We start from the raw sequence: 17,867 nt of genomic DNA on the forward strand, positions 1-17,867 counted from the left end.
GCGGGAAAAAGACTTTGTGACACGCAGGCAGAACAAAGATTTTGTGACACGCGCGCGGGAAAAAGACTTTGTGACACGCAGGCAGAACAAAGACTTTGTGACACGCAGGCAGAACAAAGAATTTATGACATAGGCAGAACAAAGACTTTGTGACACGTGCGCGGGAAAAAGACTTTGTGGCACGCAGGCAGAACAAAGACTTTGTGACACGTGCGCGGGAAAAAGACTTTGTGACACGTGCGCGGGAAAAACACTTTGTGACACGCAGGCAGAACAAAGACTTTGTGACACGTGCGCGGGAAAAAGACTTTGTGACACGCAGGCAGAACAAAGACTTTGTGACAAGCACGTGGGAAAAAGACTTTGTGACACGCAGGCAGAACAAAGACTTTGTGACACGCAGGCAGAACAAAGACTTTGTGACACGCAGGCAGAACAAAGACTTTGTGACATGCAGGCAGAACAAAGACTTTGTGACACGCAGGCAGAACAAAGACTGTGTGACAAGCACGTGGGAAAAAGACTTTGTGACACGCAGGCAGAACAAAGACTTTGTGACACGCAGGCAGAACAAAGACTTTGTGACACGCACGCAGGAAAAAGACTTTGTGACACGCAGGCAGAACAAAGACTTTGTGACACACACGCGGGAAAAAGACTTTGTGACACGCGCGCCGGAAAAAGACTTTGTGACACGCAGGCAGAACAAAGACTTTGTGACACACAGGCAGAACAAAGACTTTGTGACACGCGCGCGGGAAAAAGACTTTGTGACACGCAGGCAGAACCCAGACTTTGTGACACACAGGCAGAACAAAGACTTTGTGACACACAGGCAGAACAAAGACTTTGTGACACGCGTGCGAGAAAAAGACTTTGTGACACGCAGGCAGAACCCAGACTTTGTGACACGCGTGCGGGAAAAAGCCTTTGTGACACGCAGGCAGAACAAAGACTTTGTGACACGCGTGGGAAAAAAAATTGTGACACGCAGGCAGAATAAAGACTTTGTGACACGCAGGCAGAACAAAGACTTTGTGACACGCGCGCGGGAAAAAGACTTTGTGACACGCAGGCAGAAGAAAGACTTTGTGACACGCGCGCGGGAAAAAGACTTTGTGACACGCAGGCAGAACAAAGACTTTGTGACACGCAGGCAGAACAAAGACTTTGTGACACGCGCGCAGGAAAAAGACTTTGTGACACGCAGGCAGAACAAAGACTTTGTGACACGCAGGCAGAACAAAGACTTTGTGACACGCGCGCAGGAAAGAGACTTTGTGACACGCAGGCAGAACAAAGACTTTGTGACACGCGCGCAGGAAAAAGACTTTGTGACACGCGCGCGTGGGAAAAAGACTTTGTGACACGCGCGCAGGAAAAAGACTTTGTGACACGCAGGCAGAACAAAGACTTTGTGACACGCGCGCGGGAAAAAGACTTTGTGACACGCGCGCGTGGGAAAAAGACTTTGTGACACGCGCGCAGGAAAAAGACTTTGTGACACGCAGGTAGAACAAAGTCTTTGTGACACGCAGGCAGAACAAAGACTTTGTGACACGCAGGCAGAACAAAGACTTTGTGACATGCGCGCGGGAAAAAGCCTTTGTGACACGCAGGCAGAACAAAGACTTTGTGACACGCGTGGGAAAAAAAATTGTGACACGCAGGCAGAATAAAGACTTTGTGACACGCAGGCAGAACAAAGACTTTGTGACACACAGGCAGAACAAAGACTTTGTGAACCGCGCACGGGAAATAGACTTTGTGACACACGCGCGGGAAAAAGACTTTGTGACACGCGCACGGGAAAGAGACTTTGTGACACGCAGGCAGAACAAAGACTTTGTGACACGCGCGCGGGAAAAAGACTTTGTGACACGCAGGCAGAACAAAGTCTTTGTGACACGCAGGCAGAACAAAGACTTTGTGACACGCGCGCGGGAAAAAGTCTTTGTGACACGCGCGCGTGGGAAAAAGACTTTGTGACACGCGCGCAGGAAAAAGACTTTGTGACACGCAGGCAGAACAAAGACTTTGTGACACGCAGGCAGAACAAAGACTTTGTGACACACAGGCAGAACAAAGACTTTGTGACACACAGGCAGAACAAAGACTTTGTGACACGCAGGCAGAACAAAGACTTTGTGACACGCAGGCAGAACAAAGACTTTGTGACACACAGGCAGAACAAAGACTTTGTGACACGCGCGCGGGAAAAAGACTTTGTGACACGCAGGCAGAACAAAGACTTTGTGACACGCAGGCAGAACAAAGACTTTGTGACACGCAGGCAGAACAAAGACTTTGTGACACACAGGCAGAACAAAGACTTTGTGAGACACAGGCAGAACAAAGACATTGTGACACGCGCGCGGGAAAAACACTTTGTGACACGCAGGCAGAACAAAGACTTTGTGACACGCAGGCAGAACAACGACTTTTTGACACGCAGGCAGAACAAAGACTTTGTGACACGCAGGCAGAACAAAGACTTTGTGACACGCAGGCAGAACAAAGACTTTGTGACACGCAGGCAGAACAAAGACTTTGTGAACCGCGCGCGGGAAAAAGACTTTGTGACACGCAGGCAGAACAAAGACTTTGTGACACGCAGGCAGAACAAACACTTTGTGAACCGCGGGCGGGAAAAAGACTTTGTGACACGCAGGCAGAAGAAAGACTTTGTGACACGTAGGCAGAACAAAGACTTTGTGAACCGCGGGCGGGAAAAGGACTTTGTGACACGCAGGCAGAAGAAAGACTTTGTGAACCGCGCGCGGGAAATAGACTTTGTGACACGCACGCGGGAAAAAGACTTTGTGACACGCAGGCAAAACAAAGTCTTTGTGACACGCAGGCAGAACAAAGACTTTGTGACACACGCGCGGGAAAAAGTCTTTGTGACACGCAGGCAAAACAAAGTCTTTGTGACACGCAGGCAGAACAAAGACTTTGTGACACACGCGCAGGAAAAAGACTTTGTGACACGCAGGCAGAACAAAGACTTTGTGACACGCAGGCAGAACAAAGACTTCGTGACACGCGCGCAGGAAAAAGACTTTGTGACACGCAGGCAGAACAAAGACTTTGTGACACGCAGGCAGAACAAAGACTTCGTGACACGCGCGCGGGAAAAAGACTTTGTGACACGCAGGCAGAACAAAGACTTCGTGACACGCGCGCAGGAAAAAGACTTTGTGACACGCAGGCAGAACAAAGACTTTGTGACACGCAGGCAGAACAAAGACTTTGTGACACACGCGCGGGAAAAAGTCTTTGTGACACGCAGGCAAAACAAAGTCTTTGTGACACGCAGGCAGAACAAAGACTTTGTGACACGCGCGCAGGAAAAAGACTTTGTGACACGCAGGCAGAACAAAGACTTTGTGACACGCAGGCAGAACAAAGACTTCGTGACACGCGCGCGGGAAAAAGACTTTGTGACACGCAGGCAGAACAAAGACTTTGTGACACGCAGTCAGAACAAAGACATTGTGACACGCACGCGGGAAAAACACTTTGTGACACGCAGGCAGAACAATGACTTTGTGACACGCACGCAGAACAAATAATTTATGACACGCAGGCAGAACAAAGACTTTGTGACACGCAGGCAGAACAAATAATTTATGACACGCAGGCAGAACAAAGACTTTGTGACACGCACGCAGAACAAATAATTTATGACACGCAGGCAGAACAAAGACTTTGTGACACGCAGGCAGAACAAATAATTTATGACACGCAGGCAGAACAAAGACTTTGTGACACGCAGGCAGAACAAACACTTTGTGACACGCAGGCAGAACAAAGACTTTGTGAACCGCGGGCGGGAAAAGGACTTTGTGACACGCAGGCAGAAGAAAGACTTTGTGAACCGCGCGCGGGAAATAGACTTTGTGACACACGCGCGGGAAAAAGACTTTGTGACACGCGCGGGAAAAAGACTTTGTGACACGCACGCGGGAAAAAGACTTTGTGACACGCAGGCAAAACAAAGTCTTTGTGACACGCAGGCAGAACAAAGACTTTGTGACACACGCGCGGGAAAAAGTCTTTGTGACACGCAGGCAAAACAAAGTCTTTGTGACACGCAGGCAGAACAAAGACTTTGTGACACGCAGGCAGAACAAAGACTTTGTGACACACGCGCGGGAAAAAGACTTTGTGACACGCGCGCAGGAAAAAGACTTTGTGACACGTAGGCAGAACAAAGACTTTGTGACACACGCGCGGGAAAAAGACTTTGTGACACGCGCGCAGGAAAAAGTCTTTGTGACACGCAGGCAGAACAAAGACTTTGTGACACGCAGGCAGAACAAAGACTTCGTGACACGCGCGCGGGAAAAAGACTTTGTGACACGCAGGCAGAACAAAGACTTTGTGACACGCAGGCAGAACAAAGACATTGTGAAACGCGCGCGGGAAAAACACTTTGTGACACGCAGGCAGAACAAAGACTTTGTGACACGCAGGCAGAACAACGACTTTGTGACACGCAGGCAGAACAAAGACTTTGTGACACGCAGGCAGAACAAATAATTTATGACACGCAGGCAGAACAAAGACTTTGTGACACGCAGGCAGAACAAATAATTTATGACACGCAGGCAGAACAAAGACTTTGTGACACGCAGGCAGAACAAAGACTTTGTGACACGCAGGCAGAACAAAGACTTTGTCAACCGCGGGCGGGAAAAGAACTTTGTGACACGCAGGCAGAAAAAAAGACTTTGTGACACGCAGGCAGAACAAAGACTTTGTGACACGCAGGCAGAACAAAGACTTTGTGACACGTAGGCAGAACAAAGACTTTGTGACACGCGCGGGAAAAAGACTTTGTGACACGCAGGCAGAACAAAGACTTTGTGACACGCAGGCAGAACAAAGACTTTGTGACACGCAGGCAGAGCAAAGACTTTTTGACACGCAGGCAGAACAAAGACTTTGTGACACGCAGGCAGAACAAAGACTTTGTGACACGCGCGCGGGAAAAACACTTTGTGACACGCAGGCAGAACAAAGACTTTGTGACACGCAGGCAGAACAAAGACTTTGTGACACGCAGGCAGAACAAAGACTTTGTGAACCGCGCGCGGGAAAAAGACTTTGTGACACGCAGGCAGAACAAAGACTTTGTGACACGCAGGCAGAACAAAGACTTTGTGACACGCGCGCGGGAAAAACACTTTGTGACACGCAGGCAGAACAAAGACTTTGTGACACGCAGGCAGAACAAAGACTTTGTGAACCGCGCGCGGGAAAAAGACTTTGTGACACGCAGGCAGAACAAAGACTTTGTGACACGCAGGCAGAAGAAAGACTTTGTGACACGCAGGCAGAACAAAGACTTTGTGACACGCAGGCAGAACAAACACTTTGTGACACGCAGGCAGAACAAAGACTTTGTGAACCGCGGGCGGGAAAAGGACTTTGTGACACGCAGGCAGAAGAAAGACTTTGTGACACGCAGTCAGAACAAAGACATTGTGACACGCGCGCGGGAAAAACACTTTGTGACACGCAGGCAGAACAACGACTTTGTGACACGCAGGCAGAACAAAGACTTTGTGACACGCACGCAGAACAAATAATTTATGACACGCAGGCAGAACAAAGACGTTGTGACACGCAGGCAGAACAAATAATTTATGACACGCAGGCAGAACAAAGACTTTGTGACACGCAGGCAGAACAAAGACTTTGTGACACGCAGGCAGAACAAAGACTTTGTGACACGCAGGCAGAACAAAGACTTTGTGACACGCAGGCAGAACAAAGACTTTGTGACACGCAGGCAGAACAAAGACTTTGTGACACGCAGGCAGAACAAAGACTTTGTGAACCGCGGGCGGGAAAAGAACTTTGTGACACGCAGGCAGAAGAAAGACTTTGTGACACGCAGGCAGAACAAAGACTTTGTGACACGCAGGCAGAGCAAAGACTTTGTGACACACAGGCAGAACAAAGACTTTGTGAACCGCGCGCGGGAAAAAGACTTTATGACACACGCGCGGGAAAAAGACTTTGTGACACGCAGGCAGAACAAAAACTTTGTGACACGCAGGCAGAACAAAGACTTTGTGACACGCAGGCAGAACAAAGACTTTGTGACACGTAGGCAGAACAAAGACTTTGTGAACCGCGCGCGGGAAAAAGACTTTGTGACACACGCGCGGGAAAAACACTTTGTGACACGCAGGCAGAACAAATAATTTATGACACGCAGGCGGAACAAAGACTTTTTGACACGCAGGCAGAACAAAGACTTTGTGACACGCAGGCAGAAGAAAGACTTTGTGACACGCAGGCAGAACAAAGACTTTGTGACATGCGCGCGGGAAAAAGCCTTTGTGACACGCAGGCAGAACAAAGACTTTGTGACACGCGTGGGAAAAAAAATTGTGACACACAGGCAGAATAAAGACTTTGTGACACGCAGGCAGAACAAAGACTTTGTGACACGCGCGCGGGAAAAAGACTTTGTGACACGCGCACGGGAAAGAGACTTTGTGACACGCAGGCAGAACAAAGTCTTTGTGACACGCAGGCAGAACAAAGACTTTGTGACACGCGCGCGGGAAAAAGTCTTTGTGACACGCGCGCGTGGGAAAAAGACTTTGTGACACGCGCGCAGGAAAAAGACTTTGTGACACGCAGGCAGAACAAAGACTTTGTGACACACAGGCAGAACAAAGACTTTGTGACACGCAGGCAGAACAAAGACTTTGTGAACCGCGCGCGGGAAAAAGACTTTGTGACACGCAGGCAGAACAAAGACTTTGTGACACGCAGGCAGAAGAAAGGCTTTGTGACACGCGCGCGGGAAAAGGACTTTGTGACACGCAGGCAGAAGAAAGACTTTGTGAACCGCGCGCGGGAAATAGACTTTGTGACACACGCGCGGGAAAAAGACTTTGTGACACGCGCGGGAAAAAGACTTTGTGACACGCGCGCAGGAAAAAGACTTTGTGACACGCAGGCAGAACAAAGACTTTGTGACACGCAGGCAGAACAAAGACTTTGTGAACCGCACGCGGGAAATAGACTTTGTGACACGCACGCGGGAAAAAGACTTTGTGACACGCAGGCAGAACAAAGACTTTGTGACACACACGCGGGAAAAAGACTTTGTGACACGCGCGTGGGAAAAAGACTTTGTGACACGCGCACGAGAAAAAGACTTTGTGACACGCAGGCAGAACAAAGACTTTGTGACACGCAGGCAGAACAAAGACTTTGTGACACGCAGGCAGAACAAAGACTTTGTGACACGCGCGTGGGAAAAAAAATTGTGACACGCAGGCAGAATAAAGACTTTGTGACACGCGCGTGGGAAAAAAAATTGTGACACGCAGGCAGAACAAAGACTTTGTGACACGCGCGTGGGAAAAAAAATTGTGACACGCAGGCAGAATAAAGACTTTGTGACACGCGCGTGGGAAAAAAAATTGTGACACGCAGGCAGAACAAAGACTTTGTGACACGCAGGCAGAACAAAGACTTTGTGACATGCGCGCGGGAAAAAGCCTTTGTGACACGCAGGCAGAACAAAGACTTTGTGACACGCAGGCAGAACAAAGACTTTGTGACACGAGCGCGGGAAAAAGACTTTGTGACACGCGCACGAGAAAAAGACTTTGTGACACGCAGGCAGAACAAAGACTTTGTGACACGCGCGCGGGAAAAAGACTTTGTGACACGCGCACGAGAAAAAGACTTTGTGACACGCAGGCAGAACAAAGACTTTGTGACACGCAGGCAGAACAAAGACTTTGTGACACGCATGCGGGAAAAAGACTTTGTGACACGCAGGCAGAACAAAGACTTTGTGACACGCAGGCAGAACAAAGACTTTGTGACATGCGCGCGGGAAAAAGCCTTTGTGACACGCAGGCAGAACAAAGACTTTGTGACACGCAGGCAGAACAAAGACTTTGTGACACGAGCGCGGGAAAAAGACTTTGTGACACGCGCACGAGAAAAAGACTTTGTGACACGCAGGCAGAACAAAGACTTTGTGACACGCGCGCGGGAAAAAGACTTTGTGACACGCGCACGAGAAAAAGACTTTGTGACACGCAGGCAGAACAAAGACTTTGTGACACGCAGGCAGAACAAAGACTTTGTGACACGCACGCGGGAAAAAGACTTTGTGACACGCAGGCAGAACAAAGACTTTGTGACACACACGCGGGAAAAAGACTTTGTGACACGCGCACGAGAAAAAGACTTTGTGACACGCGCACGAGAAAAAGACTTTGTGACACGCAGGCAGAACAAAGACTTTGTGACACGCAGGCAGAACAAAGACTTTGTGACACGCAGGCAGAACAAAGACTTTGTGACACGCGCGTGGGAAAAAGACTTTGTGACACGCGCACGAGAAAAAGACTTTGTGACACGCAGGCAGAACAAAGACTTTGTGACACGCAGGCAGAACAAAGACTTTGTGACACGCGCGCGGGAAAAAGACTTTGTGACACGCGCACGAGAAAAAGACTTTGTGACACGCAGGCAGAACAAAGACTTTGTGACACGCAGGCAGAACAAAGACTTTGTGACACGCGCGCGGGAAAAAGACTTTGTGACACGCAGGCAGAACAAAGACTTTGTGACACGCAGGCAGAACAAAGACTTTGTGACATGCGCGCGGGAAAAAGCCTTTGTGACACGCAGGCAGAACAAAGACTTTGTGACACGCAGGCAGAACAAAGACTTTGTGACACGCGCGTGGGAAAAAAAATTGTGACACGCAGGCAGAATAAAGACTTTGTGACACGCGCGCGGGAAAAAGACTTTGTGACACGCAGGCAGAACAAAGACTTTGTGACACGCAGGCAGAACAAAGACTTTGTGACATGCGCGCGGGAAAAAGCCTTTGTGACACGCAGGCAGAACAAAGACTTTGTGACACGCAGGCAGAACAAAGACTTTGTGACACGAGCGCGGGAAAAAGACTTTGTGACACGCGCACGAGAAAAAGACTTTGTGACACGCAGGCAGAACAAAGACTTTGTGACACGCGCGCGGGAAAAAGACTTTGTGACACGCGCACGAGAAAAAGACTTTGTGACACGCAGGCAGAACAAAGACTTTGTGACACGCAGGCAGAACAAAGACTTTGTGACACGCACGCGGGAAAAAGACTTTGTGACACGCAGGCAGAACAAAGACTTTGTGACACACACGCGGGAAAAAGACTTTGTGACACGCGCACGAGAAAAAGACTTTGTGACACGCAGGCAGAACAAAGACTTTGTGACACGCAGGCAGAACAAAGACTTTGTGACACGCAGGCAGAACAAAGACTTTGTGACACGCGCGTGGGAAAAAGACTTTGTGACACGCGCACGAGAAAAAGACTTTGTGACACGCAGGCAGAACAAAGACTTTGTGACACGCAGGCAGAACAAAGACTTTGTGACACGAGCGCGGGAAAAAGACTTTGTGACACGCGCACGAGAAAAAGACTTTGTGACACGCAGGCAGAACAAAGACTTTGTGACACGCGCGCGGGAAAAAGACTTTGTGACACGCGCACGAGAAAAAGACTTTGTGACACGCAGGCAGAACAAAGACTTTGTGACACGCAGGCAGAACAAAGACTTTGTGACACGCACGCGGGAAAAAGACTTTGTGACACGCAGGCAGAACAAAGACTTTGTGACACACACGCGGGAAAAAGACTTTGTGACACGCGCGTGGGAAAAAGACTTTGTGACACGCGCACGAGAAAAAGACTTTGTGACACGCAGGCAGAACAAAGACTTTGTGACACGCAGGCAGAACAAAGACTTTGTGACACGCAGGCAGAACAAAGACTTTGTGACACGCGCGTGGGAAAAAGACTTTGTGACACGCGCACGAGAAAAAGACTTTGTGACACGCAGGCAGAACAAAGACTTTGTGACACGCAGGCAGAACAAAGACTTTGTGACACGCGCGCGGGAAAAAGACTTTGTGACACGCGCACGAGAAAAAGACTTTGTGACACGCAGGCAGAACAAAGACTTTGTGACACGCAGGCAGAACAAAGACTTTGTGACACGCGCGCGGGAAAAAGACTTTGTGACACGCAGGCAGAACAAAGACTTTGTGACACGCAGGCAGAACAAAGACTTTGTGACATGCGCGCGGGAAAAAGCCTTTGTGACACGCAGGCAGAACAAAGACTTTGTGACACGCAGGCAGAACAAAGACTTTGTGACACGCGCGTGGGAAAAAAAATTGTGACACGCAGGCAGAATAAAGACTTTGTGACACGCGCGCGGGAAAAAGACTTTGTGACACGCAGGCAGAACAAAGACTTTGTGACACGCAGGCAGAACAAAGACTTTGTGACATGCGCGCGGGAAAAAGCCTTTGTGACACGCAGGCAGAACAAAGACTTTGTGACACGCAGGCAGAACAAAGACTTTGTGACACGAGCGCGGGAAAAAGACTTTGTGACACGCGCACGAGAAAAAGACTTTGTGACACGCAGGCAGAACAAAGACTTTGTGACACGCGCGCGGGAAAAAGACTTTGTGACACGCGCACGAGAAAAAGACTTTGTGACACGCAGGCAGAACAAAGACTTTGTGACACGCAGGCAGAACAAAGACTTTGTGACACGCACGCGGGAAAAAGACTTTGTGACACGCAGGCAGAACAAAGACTTTGTGACACACACGCGGGAAAAAGACTTTGTGACACGCGCACGAGAAAAAGACTTTGTGACACGCAGGCAGAACAAAGACTTTGTGACACGCAGGCAGAACAAAGACTTTGTGACACGCAGGCAGAACAAAGACTTTGTGACACGCGCGTGGGAAAAAGACTTTGTGACACGCGCACGAGAAAAAGACTTTGTGACACGCAGGCAGAACAAAGACTTTGTGACACGCAGGCAGAACAAAGACTTTGTGACACGCAGGCAGAACAAAGACTTTGTGACACGCGCGCGGGAAAAAGACTTTGTGACACGCGCACGAGAAAAAGACTTTGTGACACGCAGGCAGAACAAAGACTTTGTGACACGCAGGCAGAACAAAGACTTTGTGACACGCGCGCGGGAAAAAGACTTTGTGACACGCAGGCAGAACAAAGACTTTGTGACACGCAGGCAGAACAAAGACTTTGTGACATGCGCGCGGGAAAAAGCCTTTGTGACACGCAGGCAGAACAAAGACTTTGTGACACGCAGGCAGAACAAAGACTTTGTGACACGCGCGTGGGAAAAAAAATTGTGACACGCAGGCAGAATAAAGACTTTGTGACACGCGCGTGGGAAAAAAAATTGTGACACGCAGGCAGAACAAAGACTTTGTGACACGCGCGTGGGAAAAAAAATTGTGACACGCAGGCAGAACAAAGACTTTGTGACACGTAGGCAGAACAAAGACTTTGTGACACGCAGGCAGAACAAAGACTTTGTGACACGCGCGCGGGAAAAAAAATTGTGACACGCAGGCAGAACAAAGACTTTGTGACACGCAGGCAGAACAAAGACTTTGTGACACGCAGGCAGAACAAAGACTTTGTGACACGCGCGTGGGAAAAAAAATTGTGACATGCAGGCAGAACAAAGACTTTGTGACACGCGCGTGGGAAAAAAAATTGTGACACGCAGGCAGAACAAAGACTTTGTGACACGCGCGTGGGAAAAAAAATTGTGACACGCAGGCAGAACAAAGACTTTGTGACACGCAGGCAGAACAAAGACTTTGTGACACGCAGGCAGAACAAAGACTTTGTGACACGCGCGCGGGAAAAAGACTTTGTGACACGCAGGCAGAACAAAGACTTTGTGACACGCAGGCAGAACAAAGACTTTGTGACATGCGCGCGGGAAAAAGCCTTTGTGACACGCAGGCAGAACAAAGACTTTGTGACACGCAGGCAGAACAAAGACTTTGTGACACGAGCGCGGGAAAAAGACTTTGTGACACGCGCACGAGAAAAAGACTTTGTGACACGCAGGCAGAACAAAGACTTTGTGACACGCGCGCGGGAAAAAGACTTTGTGACACGCGCACGAGAAAAAGACTTTGTGACACGCAGGCAGAACAAAGACTTTGTGACACGCAGGCAGAACAAAGACTTTGTGACACGCACGCGGGAAAAAGACTTTGTGACACGCAGGCAGAACAAAGACTTTGTGACACACACGCGGGAAAAAGACTTTGTGACACGCGCGCCGGAAAAAGACTTTGTGACACGCAGGCAGAACAAAGACTTTGTGACACACAGGCAGAACAAAGACTTTGTGACACGCGTGCGAGAAAAAGACTTTGTGACACGCAGGCAGAATCCAGACTTTGTGACACGCAGGCAGAACAAAGACATTGTGAGACGCGCGCGGGAAAAAGACTTTGTGACACGCAGGCAGAACAAAGACTTTGTGACACACAGGCAGAACAAAGACTTTGTGACACGCGCGCGGGAAAAAGACTTTGTGACATGCAGGCAGAACAAAGACTTTGTGACACGCGCGCGGGAAAAAGACTTTGTGACACGCAGGCAGAACAAAGACTTTGTGACACGCAGGCAGAACAAAGACTTTGTGACATGCGCGCGGGAAAAAGCCTTTGTGACACGCAGGCAGAACAAAGACTTTGTGACACGCATGCAGAACAAAGACTTTGTGACACGCGCGTGGGAAAAAGACTTTGTGACACGCGCACGAGAAAAAGACTTTATGACACGCAGGCAGAACAAAGACTTTGTGACACGCAGGCAGAACAAAGACTTTGTGACACGCAGGCAGAACAAAGACTTTGTGACACGCAGGCAGAACAAAGACTTTGTGACACGCGCGCGGGAAAAAGACTTTGTGACACGCGCACGAGAAAAAGACTTTGTGACACGCAGGCAGAACAAAGACTTTGTGACACGCAGGCAGAACAAAGACTTTGTGAACCGCGCGCGGGAAAAAGACTTTGTGACACGCAGGCAGAACAAAGACTTTGTGACACGCAGGCAGAACAAAGACTTTGTGACACGCGTGCGGGAAAAAGACTTTGTGACACGCACACGAGAAAAAGACTTTGTGACACGCAGGCAGAACAAAGACTTTGTGACACGCGCGCGGGAAAAAGACTTTGTGACACGCAGGCAGAACAAAGACTTTGTGACACGCAGGCAGAACAAAGACTTTGTGACACACACGCGGGAAAAAGACTTTGTGAAACGCGCGCCGGAAAAAGACTTTGTGACACGCAGGCAGAACAAAGACTTTGTGACACGCAGGCAGAACAAAGACTTTGTGACACGCAGGCACAACAAAGACTTTGTGACACGCAGGCAGAACAAAGACTTTGTGACACGCAGGCACAACAAAAAGTTTGTGACACGCAGGCAGAACAAAGACTTTGTGACACGCGCGCAGGAAAAAGACTTTGTGACACGCAGGCAGAACAAAGACTTTGTGACACGCAGGCAGAACAAAGACTTTGTGACACGCGCGTGGGAAAAAAAATTGTGACACGCAGGCAGAATAAAGACTTTGTGACACGCAGGCAGAACAAAGACTTTGTGACACGCAGGCAGAACAAAGACTTTGTGGCACGCAGGCAGAACAAAGACTTTGTGGCACGCAGGCAGAGCAAAGAGTTTGTGACACACGCGCGGGAAAAAGACTTTGTGACACGCAGGCAGAACAAAGACTTTGTGACACGCAGGCAGAGCAAAGACTCTGTGACACGCAGGCAGAACAAAGACTTTGTCACACGCAGGCAGAACAAAGACTTTGTGACACGCAGGCAGAACAAAGACTTTGTGACACGCAGGCAGAACAAAGACTTTGTGACACGCAGGCAGAACAAAGACTTTGTGACACGCAGGCAGAACAAAGACTTTGTGACACGCAGGCAGAGCAAAGACTTTGTGACACACGCGCGGGAAAAAGACTTTGTGAAACGCAGGCAGAACAAAGACTTTGTGACACGCGCGTGGGAAAAAAAATTGTGACACGCAGGCAGAATAAAGACTTTGTGACACGCAGGCAGAACAAAGACTTTGTGACACGCAGGCAGAACAAAGACTTTGTGGCACGTGCGTAGGAAAAAGACTTTGTGACACGCAGGCAGAACAAAGACTTTGTGACACGCAGGCAGAACAAAGACTTTGTGACACGCGCGTGGGAAAAAGACTTTGTGACACGCAGGCAGAACAAAGACTTTGTGACACGCAGGCAGAACAAAGACTTTGTGACACGCAGGCAGAACAAAGACTTTGTGACACACGCGCGGGAAAAAGACTTTGTGACACGCAGGCAGAACAAAGACTTTGTGACACGCAGGCAGAGCAAAGACTCTGTGACACGCAGGCAGAACAAAGACTTTGTCACACGCAGGCAGAACAAAGACTTTGTGACACGCAGGCAGAGCAAAGACTTTGTGACACACGCGCGGGAAAAAGACTTTGTGACACGCAGGCAGAACAAAGACTTTGTGAACCGCGCGCGGGAAAAAGATATTGTGACACGCAGGCAGAACAAAGACTTTGTGACACGCAGGCAGAACAAAGACTTTGTGACACGCGCGTAGGAAAAAGACTTTGTGACACGCAGGCAGAACAAAGACTTTGTGACACGCAGGCAGAACAAAGACTTTGTGGCACGTGCGTAGGAAAAAGACTTTGTGACACGCAGGCAGAACAAAGACTTTGTGACACGCAGGCAGAACAAAGACTTTGTGACACGCGCGTGGGAAAAAGACTTTGTGACACGCAGGCAGAACAAAGACTTTGTGACACGCAGGCAGAACAAAGACTTTGTGACACGCAGGCAGAACAAAGACTTTGTGACACGTAGGCAGAACAAAGACTTTGTGACACACGCGCGGGAAAAAGACTTTGTGACACGCAGGCAGAACAAAGACTTTGTGACACACAGGCAGAACAAAGACTTTGTGACACGCAGGCAGAACAAAGACTTTGTGACACGTAGGCAGAACAAAGACTTTGTGACATGCGCGCGGGAAAAAGACTTTGTGACACGCAGGCAGAACAAAAACTTTGTGACACGCGCAGGCAGAACAAAAACTTTGTGACACACGCGCGGGAAAAAGACTTTGTGACACGCAGGCAGAACAAAAACTTTGTGACACGCAGGCACAACAAAAAGTTTGTGACACGCAGGCAGAACAAAGACTTTGTGACACGCGCGCAGGAAAAAGCCTTTGTGACACGCGCAGAACAAAGACTTTGTGACACGCAGGCAGAACAAAGACTTTGTGACACGCGCGCGGGAAAAAGACTTTGTGACACGCAGGCAGAACAAAGACTTTGTGACACGCAGGCAGAACAAAGACTTTGTGACACACGCGCGGGAAAAAGACTTTGTGACACGCAGGCAGAACAAAGACTTTGTGACACGCAGGCAGAGGAAAGACTTTGTGACACGCAGGCAGAGCAAAGACTTTGTGACACGCAGGCAGAGCAAAGACTTTGTGACACACGCGCGGGAAAAAGACTTTGTGACACGCAGGCAGAACAAAAACTTTGTGACACGCAGGCAGAACAAAGACTTTGTGACACGCAGGCAGAACAAAGACTTTTTGACACGCAGGCAGAACAAAGACTTTGTGACACACGCGCGGGAAAAAGACTTTGTGACACGCAGGCAGAACAAAAACTTTGTGACACGCAGGCAGAACAAAGACTTTGTGACACGCAGGCAGAACAAAGACTTTGTGACACGCAGGCAGAGCAAAGACTTTGTGACACACAGGCAGAACAAAGACTTTGTGAACCGCGCGCGGGAAAAAGATATTGTGACACGCAGGCAGAACAAAGACTTTGTGACACGCAGGCAGAACAAAGACTTTGTGACACGCGCGTAGGAAAAAGACTTTGTGACACGCGCACGAGAAAAAGACTTTGTGACACGCAGGCAGAACAAAGACTTTGTGACACGCAGGCAGAACAAAGACTTTGTGACACACACGCGGGAAAAAGACTTTGTGACACGCAGGCAGAACAAAGACTTTGTGACACACAGGCAGAACAAAGACTTTGTGACACGCGTGCGAGAAAAAGACTTTGTGACACGCAGGCAGAACCCAGACTTTGTGACACGCAGGCAGAACAAAGACATTGTGACACGCGTGCGAGAAAAAGACTTTGTGACACGCAGGCAGAACAAAGACTTTGTGACACGCGCGTAGGAAAAAGACTTTGTGACACGCAGGCAGAACAGAGACTTTGTGACACGCAGGCAGAACAAAGACTTTGTGACACGCGCGTGGGAAAAAGACTTTGTGACACGCAGGCAGAACAAAGACTTTGTGACACGCAGGCAGAACAAAGACTTTGTGACACACGCGCGGGAAAAAGACTTTGTGACACGCAGGCAGACAAAGACTTTGTGAACCGCGCGCGGGAAAAAGATATTTTGACACGCAAGCAGAACAAAGACTTTGTGACACGCAGGCAGAACAAAGACTTTGTGACACGCGCGTAGGAAAAAGACTTTGTGACACGCAGGCAGAACAAAGACTTTGTGACACGCAGGCAGAACAAAGACTTTGTGACACGCGCGTGGGAAAAAGACTTTGTGACACGCAGGCAGAACAAAGACTTTGTGACACGCAGGCAGAACAAAGACTTTGTGACACACGCGCGGGAAAAAGACTTTGTGACACGCGCACGAGAAAAAAACTTTGTGACACGCAGGCAGAACAAAGACTTTGTGACACGCAGGCAGAACAAAGACTTTGTGACACACACGCGGGAAAAAGACTTTGTGACATGCGCGCCGGAAAAAGACTTTGTGACACGCAGGCAGAACAAAGACTTTGTGACACACAGGCAGAACAAAGACTTTGTGAACCGCGCGTAGGAAAAAGACTTTGTGACACGCAGGCAGAACAAAGACTTTGTGACACGCAGGCAGAACAAAGACTTTGTGACACGCGCGTGGGAAAAAGACTTTGTGACACGCAGGCAGAACAAAGACTTTGTGACACGCAGGCAGAACAAAGACTTTGTGACACGCGCGTAGGAAAAAGACTTTGTGACACGCAGGCAGAACAAAGACTTTGTGACACGCAGGCAGAACAAAGACTTTGTGACACGCGCGTGGGAAAAAGACTTTGTGACACGCAGGCAGAACAAAGACTTTGTGACACGCAGGCAGAACAAAGACTTTGTGACACACGCGCGGGAAAAAGACTTTGTGACACGCGCACGAGAAAAAGACTTTGTGACACGCAGGCAGAACAAAGACTTTGTGACACGCAGGCAGAACAAAGACTTTGTGACACACACGCGGGAAAAAGACTTTGTGACACGCAGGCAGAACAAAGACTTTGTGACACGCAGGCAGAACAAAGACTTTGTGACACACACGCCGGAAAAAGACTTTGTGACACGCAGGCAGAACAAAGACTTTGTGACACGCAGGCAGAACAGAGACTTTGTGACACACAGGCAGAACAAAGACTTTGTGACACGCGCGCGGGAAAAAGCCTTTGTGACACGCGCACGAGAAAAAGACTTTGTGACACGCGCACGAGAAAAAGACTTTGTGACACGCAGGCAGAACAAAGACTTTGTGACACGCAGGCAGAACAAAGACTTTGTGACACGCAGGCAGAACAAAGACTTTGTGACACGCGCGCGGGAAAAAGACTTTGTGACACGCGCACGAGAAAAAGACTTTGTGACACGCAGGCAGAACAAAGACTTTGTGACACGCGCGTGGGAAAAAAAATTGTGACACGCAGGCAGAATAAAGACTTTGTGACACGCAGGCAGAACAAAGACTTTGTGACACGCAGGCAGAACAAAGACTTTGTGACATGCGCGCGGGAAAAAGCCTTTGTGACACGCAGGCAGAACAAAGACTTTGTGACACGCGCGCGGGAAAAAGACTTTGT

Source organism: Perissodus microlepis, chromosome 5 (assembly GCF_051167445.1).
Source record: "Perissodus microlepis isolate ML-2025 ecotype Zambia chromosome 5, ASM5116744v1, whole genome shotgun sequence".
Taxonomy (NCBI): Eukaryota; Metazoa; Chordata; class Actinopteri; order Cichliformes; family Cichlidae; genus Perissodus; species Perissodus microlepis.